This window comes from Ambystoma mexicanum, chromosome 13 (genome assembly GCF_040938575.1).
Source record: "Ambystoma mexicanum isolate Mex_15411 chromosome 13, UKY_AmexF1_1, whole genome shotgun sequence".
In the NCBI taxonomy this organism is placed as follows: Eukaryota; Metazoa; Chordata; class Amphibia; order Caudata; family Ambystomatidae; genus Ambystoma; species Ambystoma mexicanum.
Window position 1 is genome coordinate 21,894,576 of NC_090938.1, and position 10,032 is coordinate 21,904,607.

A 10,032-nucleotide genomic window follows, 5' to 3' on the forward strand; every position below is an offset into this window, starting at 1 on the left:
CAAATTGTCCTAGGATTTTCATGCATTATTACCCATAACCACACAATCCCCTCAGGATGTGCCTCGTGGTCTCTATTATTCTGGGATTCCTACTAATAGGGAAATATCTTTCTCTTAGTGGGAGTCCCCACTGTGGGCCTATTGACGGCAACACTGGCAATTGGTTAGTTCGCAGTTTTAGTCTAAAGGACTGCACATTAAATCATGTACACTGCCCAAGATATTGTTGTGTCTGCAGATATTTATGCGCGAGTCCTGCCATATGCGTGTGACTACGTAGTGCCTCTAAATGAGTGTAAGTACCAACCCAATCCCACATCTTAGTTTTCTTTATAAAGATCTGTTTCAAGGTTTCCTAGGCGGTGCCCCTCGAATAATCGGGACACCGTCCAGAGGCCAAATGCACTGTTCACCAGGTTGTCAAATCTGTCTTTTCTACCAACCACATCCAACAAGCCAAGTAATTTACATTTTGGATTAGTGTGGTTCTTCATGTGTAGGAGGCCGCGCCTTATCGGCAATTCTCCTTTAAGCGAGGTCAGTCCAAACTCTAATCTAATATATTGGACTGGTACTGCGGCTTTAAATCTTATCTGCTTCCAAAACCACCCTTCTAATACATCTAACCAGGTAAGAACCGGCATTGCATAATTTAATATGCTGCCCAATGTCCCCCCTCATTTCTTTAGTTTTCACAATCATTTTCGTAAACTTTGCATTTTAAAACCCCAACAACATATAAAAGGGTCACCTATAATAAATCGGCCAAACTTACAACCATCAAAATGGAACTATTTAACCATGTACAACGTTCTTGGTCTTCACCTCCCCCCTCATTCCGCAACCAACTTAATTGCACCCCCCTTTCCACTAACTCCCGCACTCCCAAAGCCAACAGACAAGACAGTGCCAAATAAACATTGTTCTACAGTACCTGCATGTTCTCCTGCAACAGTTTCATTTGTCTGTTCACCTTCATGCTTCAATTTCCAATCACGGATTTCTGCGATATTCAGGTTCTGGAGAGCTTAAAAAAGCCCCATCTCAGACAATCTAGCAGCGGCAACAGTTCCTTTCCGGTATCAAATTCTTCTGCTTCGCTCACAAAAGGTAATAAATAGCCCTTTGTCCACGCCCAAAATATATGAAACAGGTTACCATTCTCAGTTCCAACTTTATAACATATGCAGTGCTTGACCAACAGGTGGATGGTAAAAAAAATTACCAATTTCTCCCAGGGGTATCGGGAATTACCCCCCCCCCACACCATAACTTTGCTTTTCTCTACCCTAACCTGAATGTAATCCACAGGACAGCTAGCATTTGTTCCTAGCTAAATGTACGTTGGTCAGCCAGTATGATCAGGTAGATCTGATGGTGTCTTTTTTCCGAATGTTTATGGGGGGGGGGGGTGGAAGTCCCCTCCAAACCCCCTTACCGTGCCCTCCACGCTTTCACTACTCTAAAAATCATGTTTAAATGTGCCCCAACCCCTGAAAAATGCAGAGAAAAATATGGCAAAACAGGCATTTCACCAATTGCAGTGAAATGGCTGCGGTCAGATACTGACCTATATAGACACCATGTGAAGGTGGCCTCAGATTTCAAATCTGAATTTGGGATCAAATGGCCTCGATCTGGCTTCTAGAGTACTCTTCAGCCCCGTGGGGAAAATTATCAAGTATAGATACTTGCATTTCTTACAAATCCTGTGTTATTATACATTTCTAACACAAACAGGAAAATGTTAATCTTCCTAAGCATCTCAAGTCTATATTTGGCTCCTATTTTCAAAGTCCACATGTGTATTCTTTGCAGCATCTCCTTTCCCCAGACTGCTTGTTTTCTCATGGTTATCTTTCTCAGCCACCAATTAAAACTTCACATGTCTGTCCTCATCAGATGAGTCCATCGATCTAGCTACCGTTGCACCATTTGCATAGCTAGACAACACATTCCCCAGTTCAAATCCCCCTATAACAATATACCAGTTCACAGCCCACATTGTCCTAGTTAGCAGTTTGGATCTTCATCACTTGCCATGCAGCGGCTCGCTTTCGGCAAAGCAGGCTTTGCGTGGTTACTGTAGTTGGTTTACCCATATTTAGTATGCCTATTTAACTCACCTAGACATCTTCATCCTGGGTTACACTGTTGATTAGTTCCAGAGACGCTTTCCATTTCTTCTGAATAAACAAACTCTTATTTTGTCTTGTTTGTTTTCGGTTGTTGACATTGCAACTCGTTGAGTCACTTGCTTCATGACTCCTTGGTCTGTCAAACCCAGTTTTGTGGACTGGTAACTGGCTGCATGGAGGACTGGATTTCTCTCCTTGTGGGATCGACACAGTCAACGTCAGAGTGAAATTACTCTCTCCGCCTGGCATGCTCTCAGTGCAAAGAGCCTGGTTTTCTGCCCCACACCATAATGCTTGATATACACATTTCTCACATTTAATCAACTCCCAAACTCGAGGATCAACCACATGAGCCTGCAGGTCCACTTGCTTCTCCAGTGAGGGGGATGGTTCAGCCTGAGGGGAACCCACATTCTTTGCAGCTTCTGCTCCAGTTTGTAAATGGTTATATAGGTTACCCCTTTAGATGATAGGCTTTCCACTTCAGGGTACTTGGCAAATTCCTTTCCGCTTTTGCTTCTTCTCTAAATCTTTGGATATAGATTTTTATTTACACGAGTTTTCCACCGCACATGAGATTCATTTTGCCTGCATTTCTTATGAATGCTGCGGTCGGGATTCAAGACATGCGCCGACAGGTTACCCTACAGACCAGACACCTCCATCCACATGGGGAAAAAGCACTGGCTAGAAGGGAACAGCTGTGCAGCGGTAGGCCAAGATTCACCAATGGACATCCTGGAAGATTAAAAAAGGCAATAGGTTACCATCAGATTCTTATTAACAATCACACAATAACTTTAAACCAATGCATCTTGGTTGATGGTGATCTGGCTAAAAAGGTAGCCACAAACTGAAAAGGCCCACATGCCAACTGTAACAGAATGCTTACCTTTCAAAAGGCCTCTTCAAAATCCATGCCCAACTCCAAGCTTCAGCAACAGAGTCCAGCACTACAAGGTAATGTGCCAACTGAAATAATAGTTAATATAGCGTATCGAGAACCTATTTTATGGTATTGCGCTCAACATGCAGCATATGCACAGCACTGAGCATTCTGCTCCCAATTGACCTACTGCATACATACTTATCACCAGCAAACAACAATTATCCCCAGTAGCACTGTAAAACCATTTCATGGGACAGGAACCCCAAGTGTATTTAACCTGGCTCTGTGTGAGCACATACAGATCTCCGCTAACCAATCTGAGGCAAGCTGTGTTCCTCAGCAACCAACATGCATTCTTCTCGTCACCGCAGAGACAATCGGTGACTATTGCAGTCATCAGCAGTCCACTGCACATTGGCCTGCCGATAAAAGTCACCCTCTGCTAATTTTCCTCAACTATATTAAACAGCATTCTCTACCTTGCTCTCCCTTGATTTTCTCAACTCTAACAGTTAACCGCAGAATTTGTATCAAAGTATAAATTTACTTTCCCTGCATTTTCTGTGTGATTTGTTGAGGATTGTTGCTCTTTATAAATCCAGGGTAGCTTTGTTTGGTTCCTAAATAACTAGTTTGCAAATATCACGGGTAACAAGAAAATTGGATTGTGGCAGGGAGAAAAGGTTACAGGGCCTAGCATTTCGTCCAGGAGCTCAAGCAGCACAATCCACATCACAATCAAGCATGGGCAAATAGTGCACCACTGAAATCAATATTTTCCCATTTGCTTTTTGTTTAATGTGCCAGAAGGCAAGAATTGATTTTCAAGACTATTTCTCATTTCAGACACAAACTATTGAAGTTATAACAGAATCAAGTTTGTAGCAGCTCTGCCCAGGGGTTCGTGAACAGTGAAATCGCAGGATTAAGAGTGTGCTTAGAACATGCTTAACTAAATATATTTTCTTAGCCTTTAAGATCATTGGGTCTGCAACCTTCGGCTCAATTTTGGAGCATGGCTCCGATCAACTCAAGCCTGCATAGTCAATGAGGAGTCATAGCCCAAAAGAAATGCAGCCTTTCCAAGGTATACAAAGTATGTTATTTGAATTTGTCTGAATGTCCGTAATGTATGGCTAACTGTACCTCAATTGTACTCACTTTAGCTATCTCTTTCCTTTCTTCTGAAAGTAAGTGCTGCCGACAGTTACATACCACCAAAAAGAAGTATACGAGGAGCTTTCTTTGGGGCTCTTTATTAATCCTTATAAGTGGCAATGCTGGAGCAATCTCTGGAAAGCACCAAGTCAAATCTCACAATTCAGGCAAAAAGAAAAATGGGGGCTGTGAAAAGGTATACTAGCTTTCAGGCTGAGGAAAGCTCCCCGCTGAAGACTACAGTGGAGCACAATTAAGAGTCATCCAGCCAAACACAGTAAAGAGACAAAAACGAATGTCCAGACAAATTCAAATAGATAGAATTTAATGAACAAATATAATCTAAATTCCTAAGAACAACCAGGGTTCACAGAAAATGTACCGTTGTATAAATTACTACGTGACAATCCAAATACAAAAAAAACTTGAAAATGTCAGTTATGGGGCATGAAAGGAGAAAAGAAACAGACCAACCAAAAGGATAGAAAAATGATAGAAGAAAATAGAATAAAGATGTTGACTGGTATCAAACATGGCACATACCTTGGTGAAGTGGCCTGTCTCCTAGAACGCATTCCATCTCTAGTTGCCAGATGTAGAAATCTCTTTGGCCTATTCTGTTTTTCAACTTGGTTGAATTTCACCTCCTCCTAGACATCCCCACAAGCATGGCCTGCAACACTATTTTTACTCAAGGAAAAGGGGGAATATGTTTTAATGAACACAGTTGAAAGTCGTTCTCCACAGCCTCAGCTTCTGAATACAGCAGGCTTGGTCACATTCTGTGTTCCTTCGAATGCAGGTGGCGAGCAGTAGAGCGAGGTGGGTGTAGTTGGCAATGGACAGGACTTTGCCAAACTGGGCAAACAGAGTAATGGCCTAGGTGGCAGCGCTAAGATGTTGGCGTGATGGGGTTAATTTTACAGATATTGAGCAACCATCGTGTTGGGGTTAAGCAATCTTGTAACACAGACATCCTCAATTTTATGACAGGGGGTCCTAGGTTGCAGACAGAAGGGCGTGAAGAATTCAGAAATATGGCACGAGGCTGTTGAGGAAGGAAAGTAGATTGCATTCTTTGTAGGGGTTTGTATTAGGCAGTGTGCAGGTAACCAGGAGTTGGTGGAAGAGGTTGTAAACAAGGGAGAGGGCTATACAATATATATTTGGAGCTGGAGGCAATGCTTGGACTGTGAAGTGTGGGCGGGACAAAGAGTTAGTCCAGTACTGGGCCAGGTACAGACTGCAAACTATCAGCCAATGTTTTGAGAAGCATGGCACTGTCAACTGCGCCAAAGCAGAGGAACGTTCCAAGAGGCTCCTAATAGGAGAGATCAAGCTAAAGATTTTAAAAAAGCCTGTGCTGTGTGCTGCGCTTAACTAGGATCTGAATTAGTACTAAATTAGTCTAAGGCTGCAGACTCATTTTATCAGCCAAAAACGAAGTCACTGTCACAAGTGATCTAACTGTTGATCACACGTGGGAGGTGGGAATTCATCTAATGAAAGCGAGGATTGCAATACAGGCAACGAATGAAGATAAGCTGGGTAACAAGTAGAGAGAGTTCAACGAGATGCATAGTCACACCAATTGAGTAAATATATGTGGGGAAGAGTGTTGCAAAGTTGCATTTAAAAGAACAGCAGAAGGTTTTATATGTGACCAAAGGAAGGTGTATGCTGTATCAACATTTGATGAAGGTTAAGGCTACAGACTGAATGATTTGTGCCTACTGAGATGGGGAGACGAAGGTATGGAATGCACGCCAGTGAGGGATGTGATTGTTTAGGAGCAGACGCTTCGAGGGCACAGGTGGAGAACAATGAACTGACTTTACTGGCTTTAAGGGTCCAACTGAAGTCCGACAACCGTATGTGCAGCAGGATGAGAGAAATGCAATTTTTTTTCTGTACAGTCGTCGTCCATTACCTTTACTAGTAAGAGTAGTAATGTGAACGTTAAAGGATATTTGTACCGCGCACTATCAACACCGGAGTGGTCCCATGGTGCTCTGAAAAGGGAATGGGGGGGGGTCGGTTAGTGGGAACGAGCGGGGAAAGTGCAAGCGATCAGCGATGTAAACCCAAATGAGCCATCGCAAATTGCAGATTGGACAATCATATTACAATCATGACTGCTTCAAGATCTTCTCCAAACAGAAATGGAACTATTCGCCAAGCAAAAATAACAGCATGTGGGCATATTATGCTACTATGAAGGAGGTCACTGTCCTCCATTGCTGCCCTGCATAACCCATTCTTTGGGCAGTATATCTTACCAGACACAGGACTGCGAGACGCTTGCCTCCCAGCCACGCAGTGCTTATCTTACCAGGTACAGGACTCTGCCTCCGTGTATAACTCTGGCTGGGAGGGGGCGGGGGGCAGTATATCTTGATAGGCACAGGACTGTGGGACTCTTGCCTCCCACGCATTGAGTGCTGGCTACTGCCCTGCATAACTCTGGCTCGGAGGGGACATGGGGGGGGGGGTCGGGGAGTCAGTATATCTTAACCAGGCACAGGACTGTGGGACTGCCTGCCAGGCATCAAGTGCTGCTGCCCTGCATAACACTGGCTAGGAGGGGGCGGGGGCAGTATATCTTGGCAGGCACAGGAGTGTGTGACTCTGCATCACACGCATGGAGTAGCGACTGCTTTCCTGCATAATTATGGTTTCGGGTGGGGGTCATATTTATTTATTTATTTGCATTTTGAAAGCACTCACACAGCCTGGAGGCATTGAGGCGCTGTTACAGGAATAGGTCTTAGCTGCATGTAACGCGCTTGATACCCAGAAGTTTCTAAGCGGGGACCCGGGGATCGAACCTGTGTTGCTTCATGTTGTCTTTTCCCAAGGCAAGCACATTGCCGCTGAGCTATCCTCCCGGGACATATCTTACCAGACACAGGACTGTGGGACTCTGCCTCCCAGGCATAGAGTGCTGCTGCCCTGCATAACCCTGGCTGGGACGAGTCAGTATATCTTACCAGGTACAGGGCTGTGGGACTCTGCATCACAGGCATTGAGTGCTGGCTGCTGCCCTGCATAACTCTGGCTGGGGGTCAGTATATCTTGGCAGGCACAGGACTGTGGGACTCTTGCTTCCCAGGCATTAAGTGCTGGCTGCTGGTGGTTAGAGGAGGTCATATCTTACAAGGAACAGGACCATGGGACTCTGCCTCCCAGGCATGGAGTACTGCTGCCCTGCATAACTCTGGCTGGGAGGGGAAGGGGGCAGTATATCTAGGCAGGCACAGGACTGTGGGACACTTGCCTCCCAGGCATGGAGTGCTGCTGCCCTGCATAACTCTGGCTGGGAGGGGAAGGGGGCAGTATATCTTGGCAGGCACAGGACTGTACACTTGCCTTCCCAGGCATGGAGTGCTGCTGCCCTGCATAACTCTGGCTGGGGGGGGGGGGGGGGGGCGGGGGCAGTATATCTAGCCAGGCACAGGACTGTACACTTGCCTCCCAGGCATGGAGTGCTGCTGCCCTACATAACTCTGGCTGGGGGGGGGCGGGGTAGTATATCTAGGCAGGCACAGGACTGTGGGACTCTTGCCTCCCATCCATGGAGTGCTGGCTGCTGGGTGGGGAGGGGGTTAGAGGGGGTCATATCTTACCAGGCACAGGAATGTGGGACGCTCGCCTCCCAGGCATGGAGTGCTGGCTGCTGCGCTGCATAACCCTGGCTGGGGGCCAGTATATTTCACCAGGCACGGGAATGTGGGACTCTCGTCTCCCAGGCATGGAGTGCTGGCTGCTTGGGGGGGGGGGTCATATTTCACCAGGCACGGGAATGTGGGACTCTCGCCTCCCAGGCATGGAGTGCTGGCTGCTTGGGGGGGGGGGGGGTCATATTTCACCAGGCACGGGAATGTGGGACTTTCGTCTCCCAGGCATAGAGTGCTAGCTGCTTGGGGGGGGGGGGGGGTCATATTTCACCAGGCACGGGAATGTGGGACTCTCGCCTCCCAGGCATGGAGTGCTGGCTGCTTGGGGGGGGGGGGTCATATTTCACCAGGCACGGGAATGTGGGACTTTCGTCTCCCAGGCATAGAGTGCTAGCTGCTTGGGGGGGGGGGGGTGTCATATTTTACCAGGCACGGGAATGTGGGACTCTCGCCTCCCAGGCATGGAGTGCTGGCTGCTTGGGGGGGGTGTCATTTTACCAGGCACGGGAATGTGGGACTCTCGCCTCCCAGGCATGGAGTGCTGGCTGCTTGGGTGGGGGGGGGTCATATTTCACCAGGCACGGGAATGTGGGACTCTCGCCTCCCAGGCATGGAGTGCTGGCTGCTTGGGGGGGGTGTCATATTTTACCAGGCACGGGAATGTGGGACTCTCGCCTCCCAGGCATGGAGTGCTGGCTGCTTGGGGGGGGGGGGGGGTCATATTTCACCAGGCACGGGAATGTGGGACTCTCGCCTCCCAGGCATGGAGTGCTGGCTGCTTGGGGGGGGGGGGGTCATATTTCACCAGGCACGGGAATGTGGGACTCTCGCCTCCCAGGCATGGAGTGCTGGCTGCTTGGGGGGGGGGGGGTCATATTTCACCAGGCACGGGAATGTGGGACTTTCGTCTCCCAGGCATAGAGTGCTAGCTGCTTGGGGGGGGGGTGTCATATTTTACCAGGCACAGGAATGTGGGACTCTCGCCTCCCAGGCATGGAGTGCTGGCTGCTTGGGGGGGGTGTCATATTTTACCAGGCACGGGAATGTGGGACTCTCGCCTCCCAGGCATGGAGTGCTGGCTGCTTGGGGGGGGGGGGTGTCATATTTTACCAGGCACGGGAATGTGGGACTCTCGCCTCCCAGGCATGGAGTGCTGGCTGCTTGGGGGGGGTGTCATATTTTACCAGGCACGGGAATGTGGGACTCTCGCCTCCCAGGCATGGAGTGCTGGCTGCTTGGGGGGTGTCATATTTCACCAGGCACGGGAATGTGGGACTCTCGCCTCCCAGGCATGGAGTGCTGGCTGCTTGGGGGAGCGGGGGGGGGGGCTGGGGTCATATCTTACCAGGCACAGGACCGTGGGACTCTGCCTCTCAGGCTAGACGCCGCTCAGTCTTCGCTCACCAGCGCTGCCTCCACTCCCCTGGCCAGTGAGCACCGCCTAGCATGGCCCACTACAGACGGGTCTAACTAGCGCAGTCGCTGCTTATTCCAGCAGCTGCTCGTGATCTTCTCGCTGCCCGGGTCGATCTGATCTTCTCGGGCCCGTCTCTGGCGCCCCAGTTCTGTCCAGCTATCGCTCGGGTCCTTCGCAGGCCGGTGTCGGGTGAGCCCTGTAAGGTCGTTAATGAGCCGCCTCCATGCCAGGGTGGCCTTGGTTTCCACGGGCGGATGCCGGCGTCTGCACTTCCGCCAGCACGCACGCACTTCCGGCGACGCCGAGCGCTCCCCGGCCCTCCTTCCCCCACCCCCGCAGAGACCGGGCCCGCGCTGAGCAACAGCCGCAGCACATGCAACCCCTCCTGAGTGCAGAGCCGGAAGAGGGAGGGGCTGAAGCGCGGAAGGGGAGGGGCTAGAGCAAAGAGGAGGGCGGGGCTGCACGCAAGGGGAGGCTGGAGCACGCAAGAGGAGGGGCTAGATCACGTCAGAGGAGGGGATGCAGCACGCAAGAGGGGGGCTAGAGCACGTCAGGGAAGGGGCTGGAGCACGCAAGAGGGGGGCCAGAGCACGTCAGGGGTGGGGCTGGAGCACGCAAGAGGGGGGCTAGAGCACGCAAGAGGGGGGGCCAGGGCACGTCAGGGGAGGCTGCACTGCGTAAGGAGCCGGGGTAGACTTCCGTGCAGGGGAGGGACCAGCAAGACAAGGCCTAGAACAAACAGGGACACGCATT

General features: G+C 49.5%; 1 protein-coding gene across 2 annotated transcripts in view; it reads right to left on the reverse strand.

Moving 5' to 3' along the window:
* LOC138520752 (uncharacterized) overlaps positions 1–9,803 on the reverse strand; it is a 243,520-nt gene extending 233,717 nt beyond the window's left edge. The window contains exon 1 of one of the 2 annotated variants that reach the window (XM_069633037.1): positions 9,208–9,803. The gene's annotated coding sequence lies outside the window, so the exon portion shown is untranslated. The remainder of the gene's footprint in view (positions 1–9,207) is intronic. The other variant, XM_069633036.1, reaches the window with a different exon arrangement.
* Positions 9,804–10,032: the final 229 nt, after the last annotated feature.